General features: G+C 34.5%; 1 long non-coding RNA gene across 1 annotated transcript in view; it reads left to right on the forward strand.

Moving 5' to 3' along the window:
• The first annotated feature begins 1525 nt into the window (after window positions 1-1525).
• LOC138153661 (uncharacterized) overlaps window positions 1526-21806 on the forward strand; it is a 129701-nt gene continuing 109420 nt past the window's right edge. The window contains exon 1 of the long non-coding RNA XR_011166426.1: window positions 1526-1662. This is a non-coding gene — a long non-coding RNA (uncharacterized lncRNA). The remainder of the gene's footprint in view (window positions 1663-21806) is intronic.

Raw genomic sequence — 21806 nt, forward strand, 5'->3', positions numbered from 1 at the left:
CAGTGCTTTAAGCCCATTTCCTTGGTAAGGAAGAATAAGGTAAATCTTCCCATCCTGGGATATCCTTTTCTTCCTCTAAAGTCATTGTGCCTCCAAATAGAGATGTGATACCTTGCAATCCTATTCTCGATCGCCAAGGCAATATTCAGAGCACCAAGGTCAACTATAAATATGCCAGAATAATTCTGAATCACAAAATATAACAGACTCTCCACAAATAAAACTGTAGCAAAACATTTATTCAGACACCTGAAAGACAGATCCCAACATCAGAAAACCAAATTCATCATAGAAACAAAGAAATCTATACACAATGACACTGCAGGAAACAACACTGTCCCAAAGCCTTCACTCAAACACTTACAAGCCTAACTGTTTCCTTGCCTGCATCCTTTCTCCTCCCTCCATTCTAACTGCTCTGACTCCCAGCTTCCTCTGGTCTCTGCTCCACCCTTCCTGTCCTACCCATTTAGCAAACTCCTCCCACCATAGGCTCCATGTGATTACATTAGGCCTATTATGGGGCAGGGAAGATCTTCACATTCCCATTACCATTACACAGTAATATTATCCAATTGGATAGCTATAAGGTAATACTTCAGAGTTGTTTTAATTTGCATTTCTCTACTTTAGACCATTTTCATATAAATATAGATAGCCTTAATTTCTTCATCTGAAATCTGCCTGTTGATATCCTTTGACCATATATCAATTGGGGAATGACTTGTAGAAAATTTAATTTTCAAATACAAGACACAAGAGAAACATACAATTATAAACAGGAAGAAGAAATCATAAGGGATTTTACAATGTCAAAATGCTTACACTCCTAAATGAGAAAATGACACGTCACTGCTTTTAACCTAATGATTATTAGGGCATTTAGAAAGAGTATAAATAGAAGGAAGACAGGCATAAGTTAAATATGGTGAAATGATATAGAAAAAATTAAGGAGTGAAAACAAGGTATATACTGAGAGAAGGGGAAGGAAAAATTAGAATGTGGTAAATTATCTCACATAAAAGAGGTGCAAAAAAGTTTTTACAATGAATTCGAAGATGGGGGACTGGCAGGCAACATTTAAGCCTTACTCTTGCAAGAATGCACTGAAATCAAGAATAACATACACACCCAGTTGTTCTGTGGTAATGATGAGTGACACTGATATAAGCTATTGCTCTACAAAAGAAAAAAAAATTAGGTTTTAGAGAGTGGGAAGTGAAAGAATTTGGGTTGAAGGTCAGGATGCTTGGGGACCTTACTGAATGCTTACATAATACCAGTGCTTACATCATTGTAATGGTAATGGGAATTTGAAGAACTTCCCTGCCCCTTGTAATAGCAAGCAAACACTTAACACCTTGTTTCAAGTTGAGCCTTGCCCTAATTATATCAAGCTATTGTTAAAGAACAGAACTTGTGAATCCCACAGTGGGATGAACTTACTGATGTAACAGGAAGGTGCAGAACAGGGAGGAGCTAATACCTTATATAAGGAAAAGCCCAAGCTAGAGAGTCAGAACTTCTGAGGACTGCTAGGAAGTGGAGCACTTCTTCTGAGAGCCAGTCAAAGCTGCTGAGAACTTCTTAGAGCCAGCTAGAACTGCTAGGAATGAGAACTTCTGAACCAGAACTGCTGGGAGAGAGGCTGAGGAGCTACCGTGAGTGAAGAGAGGAGGATCCTTGATTGAGGGAGGCTGTTTTGTTTTGAAGGCTTGGGAATGTGGATATTTCCTGATTGGTTATGTGCACCAGTTTCATGGTTACTGTAATGAGTTTGACTTTCTGGTTTGGGGACTCGGTTTCCTGGTATTTGAATAAATGTTTTGGTTCTGTCCACTATGTGGAGAGCCTGTTATGTTTTGTGATTAACAACTATACCAGCATGTTCAAAACAGCTGTGGGTGCTGTGAATATTACATTGCTTGTAAAATCATACATAAGGAAAAGGAACCACCAGAAGGTATCCCACATGAGGATCATTCACTTAGATATGTTTGTTATGAAATTGTGCTACTAAATAGCTTACAAATTCATTTTCTTCATCTTTATTTCAACCTATTTTACCCTCTGGTTCTAGGATATCAGGGAAATTTTCCTTGATAATTTCTTGAAGTATAATGTATAACTTCTTATTTTGATCTTGGCTTTCAGTTAGTCTAATGATTTTTAATTATCTCCCCTGGATCTCCTTTCCAGGTCAGTTGTTTTCCCAATGAGACATTTCACATTTTCTTCTAATTTTTTTTATTCCTTAAGGTTCAAATCCTTTGACCACTTGTCAATTGGAGAATTATTTGTATTGTAATAAATCAGTTTTTGTATCCCCAGAGCTTAGCAAAGCATCAATAATATAGTAAAAATTACTAAATGTTTATTGATTTCCATTATATTGTATTAAAAACCAGATATAGACCAGAATCACACATCAATACCAAGAAAAGGTCCAAAGAGGATTGCACTTTAGATATAAAGTATAATATCATTAAGAAATTAGCTTAACACAGTGTCTGACACATATTAGGATTTAATAAATATCTATTGAATGAATGAATGAAATTAGAGAAATGTGAAAGATGTGACTTGTCAAATCTTTGAATAAGGGAAATTTTATGAGCAAAAGTGATATAAAAAGTACCACAGAAAGCAAAGAGACAATTTATACTAAATATTTTTAAAAGATGATATACATAACAAACCAATGCAACTAAAGTTAGAAGAAAAGTTGTTAAATGTTGGGGGAATATTGGTGCATGTTCCTCTGATAAATGTCTCAAATTTATGTGGGGGAATCATTCAAATTTACTAAAATAAGAAATATTCCCTAATTTATAAATAGTCAAGGAATATCAATAGCAGTTTTCAGTGGAAGAAATCTAGGTTCTTAATAACCACATAAAAAATTAGAAGGAATACTCAAGAAATACAAATGGACATAACTCAGATTCCACCTCATTTCTATCAAATTGGCAAAGTTGACCAAAAAAAAGGAAGATGGTGACTTCTGTGGGGACTTTGATCAACCATTTAATTCATTCCTGATAGAACTATAAAATGGTCCAACCATTTTGTAGAGTAGTTTGAATTTATGTCCAAAAAGTTTTTAAACTGTTTATACCTTTTGACTCATTAATAAGTCATACCCAAAAGAGGTCAAAGAAAAAGAACAAAAAAGAACTCATATGCACAAAATAAATTTATAGTTACTCTTCTTTTTGTTTGTAAGGAACTAAAAATTGAGGTGGTTTCCATTAATTCAAGAATGACTGAAAATGCTATTGTATATAAATGTGACAGCATAGTATTGAGACATAAAGAAGAAGAGGATTATTTCAGAGAAACTGGTGAAGACTTGTAAGAACTAAAGAGAAATGAAGTAAACAGATGCAGGGGTATAATTTATACAAGAAATAGGGAAAGGAGATTCAAGAGAATGGAGATCTTCATTAAAATAACTTCCTGACTGTATAAACTTGGACAAACCAATTATCTTCTTAGTGATATGGACAGCTTTCTAAGACTATAAGATGCAGGTATGATGATAAGTTGCATTGATAAAGGAAGGTTCCCCATCAAGGAGTACTCTATACCAATAAAATCAAAGATCTAGTGACACAGTAAGTAGAGGCACCTTAGTGGAGGCATGGATAAAGCATGGTCAAGAATAACGAATAAAGGCATGGTCAAGAATCAGGAATACTTGAGTTTAAATCCGTCCTCAGAAAATTAATTACTGCAACCCTGGCCACCTTTGTGTGTCTCAATTTACTTAACTATAAAATGGATATAATAATAGGACCTACTTCCAAGGTTTATTGCAAGAATTAAATGGGAAATTATTTATAAATCCCTTAACATAGTTTCTGGTACATAGTAGGCCCTCAATAAATGTTTGTTTCTTGCTTTCCTTTTATTTGTATAAAATATAAAATAAAAGGTAAGTAGAGAGGGAAGACACAATAGATGGGGCCATCAGAAATGCTTCTTGTAGACAATAGTACTTAAATTTTTCCCAATAATATTAAAAGAAATAGGAATCTCAGGCGGAGTTGATGTTCCAGAAGACTATTATTTTAATTTTAGATATTTTGGGATGCCTACAAGGTACTAAAGTAGATATAGTTCACATGTAACTGAATGCTCAGGTGAAATAGTTGGCCTTGGAGAAGAGGACATTTTGAAGTGTTAGGGAGAATGAGGTGAGAGGAGGAAAGAATATTAAGTTTCAGTGGAGAGCCTCATTATCTGATGAAAGGTAAAGATGTGAAATAGAACTTACAGAGCACAAACAAAAGTAGACTACTATTTCTATGTCCCAAAGACATCCAAAAAAGGGGAAAAAGACCTATTTATACAAAATATTTAAAAGAACTTTTATCTGTGGTGGTTAAGAATTGGGAATCAAGGGGATGTCCATCAATTGGTGAACAGCTAAACAAGCTGTGGTATATGACTGTAGTGGAATATGTTTTTTGTGTTATAAGAAATAACAAGCAGAATAACTTAAGAAAAATCTGAAAAGTCTTCAAAGAACTGATGCATAGTGAGGTGAACAGAGACAGGAGAATGTTGTACACAGTAAAAGTAATATTGTTTGATGAAGAATTATGAATGACAGCTATTTTCTGCAATACAATGATCCAAGATAATCTCAAAGGACTAATGATGAAGCATACTATCCACCTCTAGAAAATGAATGAACTGATAGCTGATTGAATGCCAACTGAAGCATGCTATTTTTCTTTAATTTTTAAAATTTAAGTCTTATTGTACAAAATTACTAATACGGAAATGTTTTACATTATTGCATATGTATAACATATATATATATATACACATGCTTCAATTAATCTCAGTCATTTCACCACAAACTACATTGCCATTGAGCATATATATCAATTATACTAAAACTCCTCCCTAATTTCCAGGTCTATAAACATGATCATATCAACACCATTATTTTTATTAGAAAGGTTATATCAATCTATTCAGCTATAACTCCATTTACTATCTCTATAGTTTTCCTAATGAAAATTCCCCTCTACACCCTGTTATGTGTTTTCTTCCTCTAATTAGAATGTCTCTCTTTTGTAGTTATATGCCTCATCCCTAGAATAGCTTTTAACACAGGGTAAGTGCTTATTTTTTTTATTCTTTCATTCATTCCTTTATTTACGTATTTTCACCAGTCCTTTTGATTAAAGGACATCAATTACAAAGGTAAACACCTTTCCCTTGTTTTTCTCCCAATAGTCTTGTGCTCATCTGACTAAACTCTGATCTATTTCAATGTTTTCTCTTCTTTTTTTCTATTATTATATCTTTCAGAAAACCTGCTATATCATTAATATATTTCACTTCATCTTAGATCATTTATTTTCATATTCTTGATCTCATGGAAATAGATATTTCTCTAAAAGATTCAATATCCTTAGTAATCCTGTTAAATGATGGTTATTTCTTCTCTCCTGCCCTCCAGCACACAGTTCCAAAAGTGGAAACTCCTTAATTCCCATTTCTACTTTCAAATATTTCCTCAGCCAGAAACACTCAATATCTTCTACTTTTAACTTACTCTAATGATTTATATCGCTCAGTCTTTGTTCTTGCATCTGTAACTTAACTCAAAATAACTTTCTCTCTTTTCTCAACAAGTTGCATAACTGGTTTAAGAAATTTCTCTCTATCCAATACCTGTCCTCCCATTTGGGGTCTTCAGTATATATTCATATATCCCCTAATCTGTCTAACCTCTAAGTTTTAGTAGCCTTCTCCACGCTCAATACTTGTATCTTTACTCTATCTTGGATATCCCAGGTATAGTCATTTTTCTGCTCTTTAGCAACTGTATGATCTTCATGATTTTTAACTCTGAAATTTCCCCTTATAATCATATTTTCTTTCCTTTTAATCTCTACTTATGACTCATTGATTCTACTCTAAAATATTCTTCATCCTCACTGAAACCACTGATCTCTATATTTTTCCCTCTTCCAGTTTTTCACCTTGAGGTCATTTTATGACCATTACCTCTTCTCACCTCTTTTTTAATTAACACCACTCAGACATCTTTCCACTATTCTGCTTCACCTCTGTCTGTAGTGAAAAATATCTTTTTGTCAAGGAAAGCCTCTCTATAGGTATTCTTGATCAGATCTCAATGTGCTGTCTCCAGAGTATTCCATCCTCTATTATCCTTACTTTCTCGCATACCTTCAATTGGTTCCTTCCCCACTACCTACAAGTATTTCTGTGTCTTCTCATTCTTAAAAAAAGATAAAAGAGAATAATATTTACTTGATTTTATTGTCCTTGTAAAGTATTTTTCTTATACATCTCACGCCCTTCTCAGCCAAAACCTTGAGAAAGCAATCTACAATCAGTGCCCCAAATTCCTCTCCTTACTTGATTCTAAACCTTCTGTAATCTCCTTATTGACATCATCATTGAACTGAAGTAACTTTCTCTAAAGTTAATAGTTATCTTTTAAATGACAAATTTAAGGTCTTTTCTCAATCCTCATCCTTCTTGAATTCTCTCTTGCCTTTGACACCATTGATCTCACTGTTTCCTTGACACAATGCTGCCTCCTAGTTCACCACTTATCTGTCTGACTGTTCCTTCTCAATTTCCATTTCTGGTTCTTCCTATGGGTCATGCCCACTAACCATAAGTGTCCTCTGAATCTCTTTCTGTGTTAACATTCTTTTACTCTGTACTAGCTCCTTGTTGAGCTAGTATATCACCTCATCATGGTTCATTTTTCGTTTCTGAGTAGATCATTCATAGATTTATAAATCTATTTCTAAACTCTGTCCTGAACTCCAATCTCACAATACCAATCTATTTTTGGATGTTTCAAAGTGTATATACTATAAGAATTTAAACTAATGATATTCAAAATAGAACTTATTAACTTTCCAAATGCACTTTAAAGCTGTCCTATTGCTGTAAAATTCTTCTGAATCTTTCCAGATATTTAGTCTCACAATCTCATTGTCATCCTTGACTTCACACTTACCTCATATATCCAATCTATTGTCATGTCTTGTCATTTATGCCTTTAAAATAACTTGTGTCCCCTTCTTTCCACTCACACAACCATCCATTCTCATGAAACTTTCTTCACCTCATACCTGATCACAGTAAACTTCTCTTTGTTTCCTTTTCTTCTATTCCTCTAAGCTCCAATTCAACATATATTAAGTATCCAAATAGATTTTCCTGAAGCATGGGAATTGCCATGCTAACTCCCTACACAGTAAAGTTCAATGCCTCCCTATTACCTCTGGGATCAAAAATAAAATACTTTCTTTGGTTTTTAAAGCCCTTCATAAGCTTCCTATCACCCCATTATTTTTATATTTTCCTCATTCCAATTATTTTATTTTTTAAATAATAATTTTTACAGTTACAGGTCTGTACATTTTTAGCATTCATTTTTACAAAACTTTGAGTTCCAAATTTTTCTCTCTCCCCTCCACTCTTCCAAAAGTGGTAGGCAATTTTATATAGGTTATAGGTGTGTTTCATGTAAAACATGTTTCCATATTAGTTATAGTTGTGAAAGAAAGAATTGCTCAAAAGAAAAAAAAATAAACACAAAACAAATAAAGAATTTGAAAAAAAAATGTGCTTCAATCTGCATTCAGAGTCAATCAGTTCTTCTGAATGTGGATAGCATTTTCCTTCCTGAGTCTTTTCTACTTGTCTTAGATCATTGTGTTGCTGAGAAGAACTGAGTTATTCATCCTACATTTTGTAATGCTCTCCCTCTCGTCTGGTCGTGGATTCTTCCCCTCTCAATAGATCTGAAAGGTAGATTATTTCTTGCTCTTCTAATCTGCATATGGTGTCAACCTTTATGTCTAAATCCTATACCCATTTTTCCTCATCTTGGCATTTCATGTGAGATATTGGCCTATGCTTAGTTTCTGCCATACTATTTTCAAGTTTTCCTAGCGAGTTTTCTAAAATACTGAGTTCTTGTCCCTAAAGCTTGGGTCTTTGGTTTTATCAGAGACTAGGTTACTTATGGTGATTGACTACTTTATCTTAGTGAACCTAATCTATTCCACGGATCTACCACTCTGTTTTGTAGCCAATATCGAATACTTTTGATGGTTACTGCCTTATAATATAGTTTGAGATCTGGTATTGATAGATGACCTTCCTGTATTTTTTTTTCATTAATTACCTTCATATTCTTGACCTTCTGTCCTTCCAAATAAATTTTGTTGTTATATTTTCTAGCTCAGTCAAATAATTTTTGGTAGTTTGATTGGTATATCATTCAATAAGTAAATTAGTTTGTGCAGAATAGTAACTTTTATTACATTGGCTTGACCTACTCATAAGCAACTGATGTCATTTCCAATTATTTAGATGTGACTATTTGTGTGAAAAGCATTTTATAGTTATGTTCATATAGTTCTTTGGTTTGTCTTGGCAGGCAGACTCCCAAATATTTTATATTGCCTTCAGTTACTTTAAATATAATTTCTCTATCTCTTGCTAATGGGCTTTGTTAATAATGTATAGAAATGTGTGGATTTTTTTATATCATGCAACTTTGCTAAAGTTGCTATTTCAAGTATTTTTTCAGTTGATTCTCTAGGATTCTGTAAGTATACCATCATATCATCTGAAATGAGTAATAGTTTTTGTTTCCTCATTGCCTATTCTAACTCCTTCTATGTTTCTTTTATTGCTATAGCTAAGATTTCTGGTACCATATTGAATAATGGTGATAATGTGCATCTTTGCTTCACCCCAATCTTTTTGGGAAGACTTTGTACTTGTCTCTATTATAGATAGAATTTTCTGATAGTTTTAGATACATACTGCTTGTAATTTTAAGGAATTTTCCCTTTATCCCTATACACTCTGATTATTTTGATAGGAATTGTTGCTATATTTTTGTTAAATCTTTTTCAGCATCTATTGAGATAATTATATGATTTCTGCTGGTTTTGTTATTGACATAGTCAAGCATGTTGATAGTTTTCCTAATATTGAAACAAACTTTCATCCCTGATATAACTCCCACCTGGTCATAGTGTATAATCCTTGTGATGTATTGTTGTCATCACCTTGCTAGTATTTTGTTCAAAATGTTTGTATCAATATCCATTAGGGAAATGACCTAATATTTTTTTTCTCTGTTTTAACTCTTCCTGGATTAGGTATTAGCAGCATATTTGGACCAGTGAAGGAATTTGGTAGTTGTATTTCTTCACCTGTTTTTCTAAATAATTTATAAAGTTTTGGGATTAATTGTATTTAAATGTTTTGTAGAATTCATTTGTGAACCCAATTGGACCTGGGGATTTTTTTCCCTATGGATTTCATTTGTGGCTTGTTAAATTTCTTTTTCTAAGATGAGGTTATTTAGGCATTGTATTTCCTGATCTGTTAAACTAAGTAATTTGTATTTTCATAATTTTGAATTTCATCAATTTCATTTGAATTTCATTCAATAAAATTGAAATTCATAATTTCAAAAAAACATTTATCTATTTTAATCAGATTTTAAGATTGACTGATATATATTAGGCTAAATGTTTCCTAATGATTGCTTTAATTTCTTCTTCACTGGTGATGATTTCATCATTTTCATTTTTCATACTGGATGTCTGATTTTCTTTTTTTTTTTAATCTGATTAACCACTGGATGACATATATATATATATGTATATATATGTACACATATATAATATATATGTACACATATATAATATATATGTATATATTTACACATATAATGTATATAGTATATATAATGTATATAGTATATATATTAAACAGTTTCTAGATTTATTAGCTGGATAGTTTTTTCCCCCTTCTTTCAATCTTATTAATATTACCTTTGATTTTTGAGGATTTACAATTTGATTCTCAGTTTGGAATTTTTAATTTGTTCTTTTCCTAGTTTTTTTAATTGCATGCCCAATTAATTGATCTGCTCTTTTTCCATTTTGTTGATGTAAGAATTTAGAGAAAAAAATTCCCTAAGTACTACATTGACTGCATGCCATAAATTTGGGTATTTGACTTCACTGTTGGCATTCTCTTTAATGAAGCTCTATTGATTATTTCTGTAATTTATTCATTGTCTCACTTATTCTTTAGGATTAGATTATTTAGTTTCCAATTAAATTTTGATCTATCTTTTCACTGTTATTTGTTGAATGCAATTTTATTGCATTAGGATTTATAAAAATATATTTAATATTTCTGCCTTTTCTATATTTGACAAGGTTTTCATGCCCCATTAAGTGGTCAGTTTTTTGTGTGGGTGTCACATGATGCTGAGAAAATATTTATTCCTTTCTGTTGTCATTCAGTTTTGTCCAAAGGTCTGGCATATCTATCTTTTCATATATTCTGTTTACCTCCTTATCTTCTTTTGTGTTTGTTTTTTTCATTGGATTTATTGAGTTCTGAGAAGGGACAGTTGAGGTCTCACCCTAGTATAGTTTTGCTTTCTATTTCTTCCTATAATTAATTTAACTTCTTTAAGAATCTGGCTGCTGTATTCCTTGGTGTGTGTGTGTGTGTGTGTGTGTAACATACACACACACATATATGGGTATGTGTATCTGTGTGTGTGTGTATAGTATTGATATTGCTTCATTTTCTGCAGTACCTTTTAGCAAGATACATTTTCCTTCCTTATATCTTCTACTTGCTTTTGTTATTGCTTTTACTTTGTCTGAGGACTACGACTGCCTTCCCCCACCCTTTTTATTTCAGCTGAAGCATGATAGATTCTCCTCTAGCCCCTTACCCTTATTCTGTATTTGTGTCTCTGCTTCATGGGTAAACAACATATTTTAGGACTGTCGTTTTTGATCCATTCTGCTATCCACTTCTGTTTTATGGGAGAGTTCATTTCATTCAGCTATGCATTAATGATTACTACCTGAGCATTACCCTCCATCCTATTCTTGCCCCTGCTTGTCCTTTCTCTTCTTTCACACTTTCCCACATCACCGGTGTTTTGCTTCTATCTACCACCTTTCCTGATCTACCCTCCTTCTGTCAGTCACCATGCCTGCCTTTTGCTTAATCTTCTTGCCCCCTTTTGCCCTGAAAGATAAATAAGATTTCTAAAATCAAAGAATAGTGTATATTAATTCTCTCTTTGAGCCAACAGTGATGAGGCTAAAGTTCAAGCAATGGCCATTATCCATTGTGTTACCATCTGCCCCCCTACTGTACGACACCTTTTGTGCCCCTTCATGGGAGATAACCACGCCATTCTACCTTTCTCTTCCTTCTGCACCCAGTGTGCTCCTCCTTCTGATCCCTCTTTATGTCATTCCCTCAAATTCGCCTTAAGCCCACAGAATCTGTCTGCGTATCTGTCTGTGTTAGCTCTACTATTAATAATACACTTTTTAAGAATTACAAGTATCAACTTTCTCTGTAGGGATGTAAATGGTTTAGCACTATTAAATCCCTCATGTTTTCTTTTCTTTTTTTAACCTGTTTAAGCTTCTCTTGGGTCTTGATGCTGGAGATCAAATTTTTGGTTTAATTCTGGTCTTCTCCTTATGAATGCTGGAAATGTTTCTCTTTCACTGAATGATCATTTTCCCCCTTGATGTATTATGACTAATTTTGATTGGTAAGTGATTCTTGGTTGTAGTCCTAGCTCCTTTGCCTTCCAGAATATCATATGAAATGACCTCAAAATGTTTAATGTTGCAGCTACCAAGTCCTCTGTAATCTGATTATGGTTCCCTGATATTTGAATTGTTCTTTCTGGATACTTGTAGTATTATCTCCTGAAATTATCATTCTGAAATTTTGCTATATTCCTTGGAGATTTTTTTTTTATTTTGGAATCTCTTTCCTGAGGTGATCCTTGTATTCTTTCATGCCTATTTTGCCCTCTGGCTCTAGGACATCAGCACAGTTTTCATTGATAATTTCTTGAATGATGCTGTCCAGCAGAGACAAGATTCTTGGGAGATGGTAGAGTACGTTAGAAAATTCCAAACTCCCCAGATTTCCCTACAAACAGAATAAAATGGTGCCTCAGGGCATATATTGAGTGTTTAAAAATAAACAAAAGTTGGGGCAGAGCAGGGATCAGTGGGGGAAGATCCAAAGAAAAATCCCAGCATGAGGTTTGGTCCCTGTGAAGAATAATTGACTCCAGTCTAGTTCCTTTGAAATGGCAAGTGGCTAGCTGGAATGGGAGGTGTTCTCTGCCCCAGCCACAGGAATTTTCACCTGCAAGAAAGTGAAGGGAGTCTTTGTCTGAGCCTAGGAAAATTGAGGGAACTTCCACTGATAAGGAATCCAAAACCCAGTCGGGGAAGACATGAACCTAGGCATAAAGGAACCAGCACATGCCCTGTGAGTGCAAAAGCAGTGACGTGGAGATTCTATTGACTGTGGGCACTCACAGGAGGGTGGTGTTCTTGGTTCTGGTTCCAGGATAGAGAGGAGAACAGAAGGAGAATCAGAAATCAGAAGTACCAGCCCATACACCCCAGGAGTAGAGGTTATTACCAAAAAAAAAGCTGCTATGAATTTTTTTTTTTAATGAGCAGAGAAAGCAGAAAGAATACAACTATGGAAATTTCCATTGGAATAGAAAAGAACAGGGTACATCTTCAGAGGAGGATATTGAAGCAAGGAAAGTCTCTTCTACTCTGAAGAATGATATCAAATGGCCATCCACCTGAAAAGAGTTTATAGAAGAACTTTTAAAACTGCATGAGATTGAGGAAATCTTTTAAAATAAGAACAGTTTAAGAATAACAAGATTATGAAAAGAAAGCCAATCAATTAGAAAAGGAGATTTGGAATATTAAGGATGAAAATGACTACTTGAAAATGCGAATTGGCCAGAGAAATTATGAGAGACCAAGAAATAATAAAACAAATTATAAAGAATGAACAAATAGAAGAGAATGTGAAACATCTCATAAGAAAAACAAATGATGTGCAGAGCAAGTCAAGAAGAGGAAACATAAAAATAAGTGGACTACCTGAAAGCTACAAAAAAAGGAATCTTGATACAATAATACAAGAAATAATAAAAGAAAATTGTCTTGAAGCATTAGAACATGAAGGAAAAGTAGAAATAGAAAAAAATCCACTCAACACCACCTAAAAAAGATCATATGAAGAAAACTTACAAGAATATCATAGTCAAATTCAGTAACTCCCAGGTTAAGGATAAAATATTATGAGCATAAAGAAAAAAAATAAATAAACATCATAATGCCACAATTAGGATCACACAAGATCTTGCACTGGTGACACTAAAAGACCACAGGTCTTCATATGTTGAAGAGGAAAAGAACTGGGGTTGTGGCTAAAAATATTCATAACTAGCAAAGTTAAACATAACCATGAATGAAAAATAGACATTTGGAGCTCTACTTTGAGAGTGGAGAGTGCAGTGTCCCAAATTTCTGAGGTTTTACACATCTCTTGTCAGAACTTCTTCCAGGCACCAACCTCTGAACTGTGAGGAGTACTACCTCTTCACAGCCTCAACAAACTCTGCCACACTAGTGCTCCTCACCCCAGGACCAAGACTGCGACCCAAATCCAAGCAGGGCAAAGAAAGAGAATCCTACCTCAGAGCCAGCAAGGAGAGTCCTGCAATTAACCTCTGGACTAAAGCTTGGTTCCCCCATGATCTGTGGGCCTGGAGCTCAGGAGGCAGCCACTGCAGCAGCAGCTTCAGACACTTCCACCTCTACTGTCCAGGCGTCAGGCAATGGACAGGGCTCTTCTCTCACACAGTTCCAACAGAGATTCCCCACTGAATTTTTACTTTCTCTTTGGCATTTATGGGTTGAGAAGTATGGAAACCATCCCAGTTGCCAGTGCTTTAGTCCCCTGAAGTTTGCTCCAGCCACTCTGTGCTGCTGGTCTGTGCCAGGTGGCCCATGCAGAGTTACGCTCCCGCAGCCCTGTGTGATAGACCCTTCTTCTCAGCCTGCCAGGCTGCCCTCATTGGGGGATTTGTTTCTCTCTGTCACTTTGTGGGTTCTGTGCTCACTAAAATTTGTTTAGAGTCATTTTTTACAGGTATTAGAGGTGACTAGAGCACAAGTTCAAGCAAGGTCCTGCTTTTACTTCCCCATTGTGGCTCTACCCTGGTCAATTTTATTTTTAAGTAGTTGTTTTATGTTTCCAACCTGTTTTTTTCCCCATAAGTCTCTTGCATCACTATCATTTTTCCCAATTTTTTTCTTTTATTTTTCTTGTGACTTTTAAGCTTTCTTTTTTTTTTTTTGAGCTCTTCCATAAGTTCTTTCTGGGCTTGAAACCACTTGCCTTTATTCTTTGGGGTTTTGCCTATAGATGTTTTGGCATTGTCCTTTTCTGTGAATTTATATCTTGATCTTCCCTGGTCAGATTATGTTTGTTTGTTTTTTGCCTTTTTCCTTTCTTTCAAATTTGATCTCTGCTGGGGGTGGCTAGGTGGTGCAGTGAGTAAAGCGCTGGACCTGGAGTCGGGGGGACCCGAGTTCGGTTCTGGCCTGAGACACTTAACACCCACACAAAAAAAAAAATACTGGCCGTGTAATCTTGGGCAAGTTGCTTAACCCCAATTGCCCTCCAAAAAAAAAAGGTAAAAAAAAATTTGAGCTCTGCCCTGGGGTGCAAGGGGCACTATCTCAGGTTTCTTGTGCCAAAGGCTAAAGGTGCTGCTTATTTACTTGATGTTACATATCCCTCATATCTGGTATTGCATTGAAGGATAGGGGTTTGGTGGTGCTGGAATCCCTAAGGATCTGGCAGATTAAATGGTGCTGAGTTGGAGTCTTAGTGGTGGCGTCTGTTGTGTGTTAAGGCCTGGGGTATTGTTTCCGCACTTTTCTTGGACCACACTAAAGCATGTGCTGCTCTGACTGGGTGCAGCTGCCTGTTTGTCTGGGGCTATACTGAAGCACTAGTTAGGGTCCTGGCACTTCTTGTTTATTATTTGCTCAGGCAAACAATAGAACTGGTGTTTACCTATTTGCCTGGGGTAACACTGAAGCATGTGGAGGCTTGACTACTGGAAGGTGCCTCTTTTCCTGGGGTTATGGTGAATCATGTGGCTGTTCTTAGAGCTAGAGTATGCCTGTTCACCTGTCTGTCTATCCAGAAGTTCATGGCAAGGTCTGAGTGTTGGCATTTGCCTGTTCCACCATGATGTGACTTAGGATCTATGGCTGGTTTATTGTGGTAGAACTTGCTAGTAGCTTGCTTGGATGCCTCCTATCCTGGACTGCACTCCCTCTTTAATCAAGTGAGAAAGACCTTTCCTGCTGATTGTGCAAGTTTTTTGGGCTCAAAGATTTTTCACCCCATCTTTTAGCTTTTTCTGCTGTCCTAGGATTTCTTCTGGGGTGTTATTTTATGGTAGCTTGGAGGTGAATATAGGAGAGTTATGGTGTTTTATTGCTTGCTCCACCATCTTGTCAATCATAAGTGGAACTCCTTTTCCAAATATTTAAAATGAAGCAAGCACTATCTTCCTTTCTTTCCTTCCATAGTTTATTCCCATCCCCATCTCCTTTATTTGACTATCCCCCATAGATGAAATGCTCTTCTGTCACATCTTTACCTGTTGACTTCTCTGATTTCTCTTAAGATCAGATCAAAGTCTGCTTTTTGCAAGAGGCTTTTTAGGGTGTCTTCCTATGTTTACCTCATGCTAATTTTCAGTCCTTGATCAACTCCATCTTCTAATTTCTCAATTCACATTTTTCAAAAATACAAAGACAACATCACCATGGCAAATTGGTCAACTAAAATTTCAAATTATCTAACCTAGTCTGGCCCCCTGGTCCTTAATTGTCTCTCTGCCAGAACCTATTCCAAATTATCCATATCCATTACTAGGTGTATAGAATAGTTGATGAGGTATGGAGGAGGAATGAATACTAGGGAAGAGAATGAGGGTCTAGGAAGGGCTGTACAGCTTCCATTCCTCCATTGTTGACTTCTTCATTCATTATGGTGAAGAGGGGAAGGAGTTTTTGTACACATATATTGGTTTTACTTTAGTTCATATCTAATGTTACTTTTGAGCCTTCATACACACAGAGCACTAGTGTGAGTAATAAGCAGTAAAATTATCATATGAGGTTAAAACCATCAGGTCAAATCTAATAACATCTATTTCAGTTGTCTCTGATGAGTTTGGTCCCAGAACTGAAAAGGAGTGATTATATATACATATATGTGTGTGTGTGTGTGTGTGTGTCTATTTCTGTGTTTTGTGTGCGTTGGAGAAGAACAATGGGAAGGTGTTTGGAGTGGCCATGAAGGAGGTGGCTAGAAAAAAGGGAGAGGAATGAATTAGGGTGACTGGGACTATTGTAAAATAGAAATGGGGAGAGAGAATATCTAATAAGGAGAGTGGCTTCCCAGGACTGAGTTTTATCTAGAGAATGTACTCTGATAAGATCAGGCTGTCCATTGGCAGGATTGTAAAGGATTTGACTAGAAAAGAACTTTGAATAAGTCAATTATTTTAGTTTTCTGGGTCTCAGTTTAACTGAGGGGGATTAGAATCTAAATCCTGTGGTCCCAGTGAGGACTTAATACATATTTATTGAAAAAGTTAATGTAGAAAATTATTAATTAGGAGGCTGGTGACCTGGCAAGTAAATGAAGGAGATATTTCAAGAAAAATGCGGTACCCCTTAGGAAAGCACCATGTAGAGGATTAGACTATCAACTACTATGTTAATATGTAAGGACAATCTCTGTGCCATTAATAGGCACCCTAAAAATGGACTTCTCTTTATAAGCTAGGTTATTGAGCTGTAAAATACAATAATAACAATAACAACAAAAATAATAACTTTCATTTCTATCTTGCTTCAATGTTTTATAAAGTTAAAAGGTACTTTTCAATCATCATTATTATTAAATCAGTAGTTAACTGATGTAATTTTATTTAATCAGTGTAAGAACTCTTTCCACCACTACAGAACTAAACACATTTAATAATAGTAGTTTAATCTTAAAGTATTGTTTTAGGATTAGTCTGATTAAATGTCTTGTCAAAGGTGTTATAGCTAACACTGCAATAGTTCACATTTAAACAAAGATGGTTCTGACCTCAATTTCCATACTCTATGCAATATGTCAAGAAATATCACAGTCAAACTTACTATCAATAATAATACAAATTATATTTCTCTTTTATATAACTATAGATATATATTCTATTTTGTCGATTACCCCATGCTTAGAATGTTCTCCCTCATCTCCTCCATCTTTAATGGTTTTTCTTGTTTCCTATGTTTTCATTACCAATATTGTACAATATGACTATCTGTTCATCAGGAAATTTTTTTAAATTCTACTTTAAGGTTTATTTTAATTCCTATGTGATTACATTTAATTTGGTTACATGTAATTCAGCTGTATATCTTTTTCCTTGGATTCTTAGAATATAGTATTACAATATCTTCTCTCCTTTTCAGTACTTGCAACATAGTCTTGTGCCATACTGTTTGTCCTTATTTGGAATTTGAACTATTTCTGTCTGCTTAGAGTATATTTTTTCTTTTGACTTGGAACCTCTGGATTTTGTTTATGTCATTTCTGGGTGTTTCAGCTTTCCTTTTAAAAGGTTTTATATTAATATTGCCCTATTGTTCTAGTACACCTGGACTGGTCCATTTTTTAAAATAAAATATTTCTTTTCCAACAATATTTTTGAGAGAATAAAACTATTTCCATATTATTTCTCCCCGATAAGTTGCCAGACCCATACAACCTCCAGCTGCCAGTATATGAGGCTACATCACACAAAACCAGTGACCAGAACCTGGTCCCAAAGACAATAACCTTGTGACAAGGTCCCTTGCAATCCAGGAGGAGAGTTCAACTTTAAAATCCAGTAAAGAGACAAACATCATGATCAAAAAACAGAAATAGACAATGGCCATAGAATCTTTCTATGTGGACAAGAAAAATCAAAACACAAATTCAGAAAAAAGGACAACATTGTCAATATTGCTTTAATAATACAATTGGTCAAGTGGGAAAAAAAGAAAACATCCACTGAAGAAAACAACTTCTTCAGAAGAAAGACTGACCAAATACAAAGCGGGGCACAAAAATTCACTAAAAAGAAGAACTCCTGAAAAAGTAGAATTGGCCAAATGGAAAAGGAGGTACAAAAACTAACTGAAGAAAATAATTCAATAAAAATTAGAATTGGGCAAGTGGAAGCTAATGACTCTATGAGACATCAATAAGCAGTCAAAGAAAATAAAAAGAATGAAAAAATAGAAGAAAACATAAAATACCTCATTGGAAACAAACAAACAAAACTGACCTGGAAAATAGATCCAGGAGAGATAATTTAATAATTATTTGGTCTACCTGAAAGCCATGATAGAAAAAGAGTGTGGACAATATCTTCTAAGGAATCATCAAGGAAAACTGTCTTGAGGTTCTAGAACCTGAGAATAAAATAGACCCTGAAAGAATCCACAAATCACCTCCTGCCCCAAAATGAAAACACCAAAGGATATGCGAGCCAAATTCCAGAATTATTAGGTTAAAAAGCAAATATTGCAAGTAGCCAGTAAGAATCTATTTAAATATCATGGAACCAGAATCAGTAATGGGCAGCAATTTACAGTTTCTACATTAAAGACTAGCTGGGTCTGGAATGTTATGTTCTGGAAGGCACCTAACTCTTGGACTGCAATCAGGAATCAACTATCCAGCAAAATTGAGTATCATCTTTCACAGTCATCCAATGATATAGGGGACTTTCAATTCTTCCTGCTTAAAAAAAATAAATAAAAAACAAAAGATAAAACACCAAATGAACAGAAATTTTTAATTTTAAATAGAAGAATCAAAAGAAGCATAAAAAGGCAAACAGGAAAGAAAAAAATGTTTTTCAATAAGGCTAAATTGTTTATATTTGTACATGGGAAGATGATACCTGTAAATCTTGAGAACTGTATCTTAATAATGATATTTGGAAGATGTATACATAGACAGAGGGTGTGGGTATAACGACTTTAATGTGATAATAAATAAGTAATTAAGGGGTGAAAAAAGATTTACTGGGAGAAGATGAAAGGATGAGGCAGAAAAAGGTAAACTACCTGATATTTAATGGAGTAAAGACCTATTACAGTAGAGAGAAAGAAGGGAGGGGGGTCTATTGTTTGAACAGTACTGCCATAGCATTTGGCTCAAAGAAGGAACACTATACAGACTCAATTGTGTATAGAAATCTCTTATACTATAGGAAGTAGGAGGGGAAAGATGGGAAAAAAAAGAGGAGTCAATAGAAGGGAGGGCATATTCAGAGAGGTAGTGGTCAGAAGTAGAATCTAAGTGAGAAGGAAAAGGGAGAAAGAAAGAGAAAGACATAAATGGGGAAATAGGTTGGAAAGAAAGACACAATAATCATAGCTGTGAAAGGGAATGGGATGAATTCTCCCATAAAAAGGGAGTGGATAACAGACTGGAATGAAGAACATGATCCTACAATATATTGCTTAGTAGAAAAACATTTGAAGCACAGAGATACAGAGTAAAGGCAATGTGCTGGAGCAGAATATATTATGTTCAGTTGAAGTAAAAACAATTTAAAAAGCTAGGGTAGAAATCTTGATGTCAGACTAAGCCAAAACAAAAACTAATTTAATTAAAAGGGATAAGGAAGGAAACTGCATGCTCTTAAAGGTACCATGGACAATGAAGTTGTATCAATAGTGAATATAAATGAAGCAAGTAGTATGGCATCCAGACATTTAGAGAAGAAGTTAAGTGAATAACAGGAAAAATAGAAGCCAAAATTATTCTTGTGGGTTGACTCAAACTCCCCCACTCAAAACTAGATAAATGTACCCAAAAATAAAAAAGAAAGAAATTAAGGAGGGGAATAGAATCTTAGAAAAGTTAGATATGGTAGACCTCTGGAGAAAACTGAATGGAGAAAGAAAAGAATGTAGGTTTATCTCAAAAATACATGGCACCTACACAAAAACTGGCCAAGTACTAGGACATAAAATGATCACAGTTCAGTGAAGAAAGGCATACATATTAAATGCATCTTTTCAGAACATTATGCAATAAAAATTACATGTAATAAAAGGCATGGAAACATAGACTAAAAATTAGTTTGGAATCTAAATAATCCAATCCAAAAGAATGAATGGGTCAATCAACAAATCATAGAAACAATAACTTCATTTAAGAAAATGATAATAATGAAATAATATACCAAAACTTATGGGATGCAGACAAAGGAGACAAAAGAGGGGAAATTTAATATCTCTAAATGCATTGATCAACAAAAAATTGAAAGAAGAAAACCAAGAATCAAAAAGGAAAATAGAGAATTAACCACCAATGAAGAGGAAATTAAAACAATAATTAGGAGCTATTTTGCCCAACTGTAAGTAAAATGGATGAATAAGTTGCCCAGAGAAACAGAAGAGAAAATGAAATACTTAATGGCATTTCAGAAAAGTTAATTGAACAAGCCATCAAGGAACTTCCTAAGAAAAAAATCTCCAGGGCCAGATAGATTCATATGTGATTTCTATAAAACACTTAAAGAACATTTCATTCCAATACTATATAAAGTATTTGGGAAAATAGTCAAGAGGGAGTCCTATGAAATTCTTTTTATGATGCAAATATGGTGCTGATATCAAAACCAGGAAGAGCCAAAATAGAGAAATTTATAAGCCAATTATCCTAATAAATATAGAAGCATAAATTTAAAATAAAATATTAGCAAAGAGATTACAGCAACTCATCACCAGGATAATACCCTATGACCATGTAGGATTTATGCCAGGAATGTAGGGCTGGTTCAATATTAGTACCACCATCAACATAATTGACTGTATCAACAACAAAACTAACAGAAATCATTTGATTTTCTCAGTACACAAAGAAAAAAGGTTTTGACAAAATACAACATCTATTCCCATGAAAAACACTGGAGAATATAGAATCTATCTTAAAATGATAATTAGTATCTATCTAAAACCATCATCAAGCATTACATGTAATGGGAGTAAACTAGAAACATTTCTTATAAGATTGAGGGTGAAACAAGGATGATCATTGCCACTGCTGTTATTCAATATTGTACTAGAAATATTAGCTTTAACAATAAGAGAAGGAAAAGAAATTCAAGGAATTAGAATATGGAAAGAAGAAACAAAACTAACACTCTACAAATGTTATGATGGTATACTTAAGAATCCTAGAAAATAAAGTAAAAAATACCTGAAATAATAAACAATTTTAGACATGTTGTCAGTTCTAAAATAAACCCTTATAAGTCATCAGCATTTTTGTATGTTACTAACAAAGCTCAACAGCAAGCGACAAAAAGAGAAATTCCATTTAAAGTGACTAGACATTATAAAACATTTGGGAGTCTACCTTTCAAGACAAACCCAGGAACTATATGAACACAATAACAAAATGCTTTTCACACAATTAAAGTCAGATCTAAATAATTGGAAAAAATATCAGTTGCTCATGGGTAAGTTGAGCTAATATAACAGAAAGGACAATTCTACCTAAATTAATTTACTAATTCAGTGTCATACCAATCAAACTACCAACAAATTATTTTATAGAGCTAGTCTGGAAGAATAAAAGGTCCAGAGTATCAAAGGGATTAATGAAAAGAAATGCTAGGGAAAGTGGCCTAGCTGAACTAGATCTTATATTGTATTAAAAAACAGCAATCATCAAAACTACTTGGTAATAACTAAGAAATAAAATGGTAGATCAGTGGGATGGATTAGGTACACAAGACACAGTAGTA

The sequence above is a fragment of the Petaurus breviceps genome, unplaced genomic scaffold (genome assembly GCF_028583685.1).
Source record: "Petaurus breviceps papuanus isolate PSGF00001 unplaced genomic scaffold, PetGlider_PUasm1.0 151, whole genome shotgun sequence".
Lineage (NCBI taxonomy): Eukaryota > Metazoa > Chordata > Mammalia > Diprotodontia > Petauridae > Petaurus > Petaurus breviceps.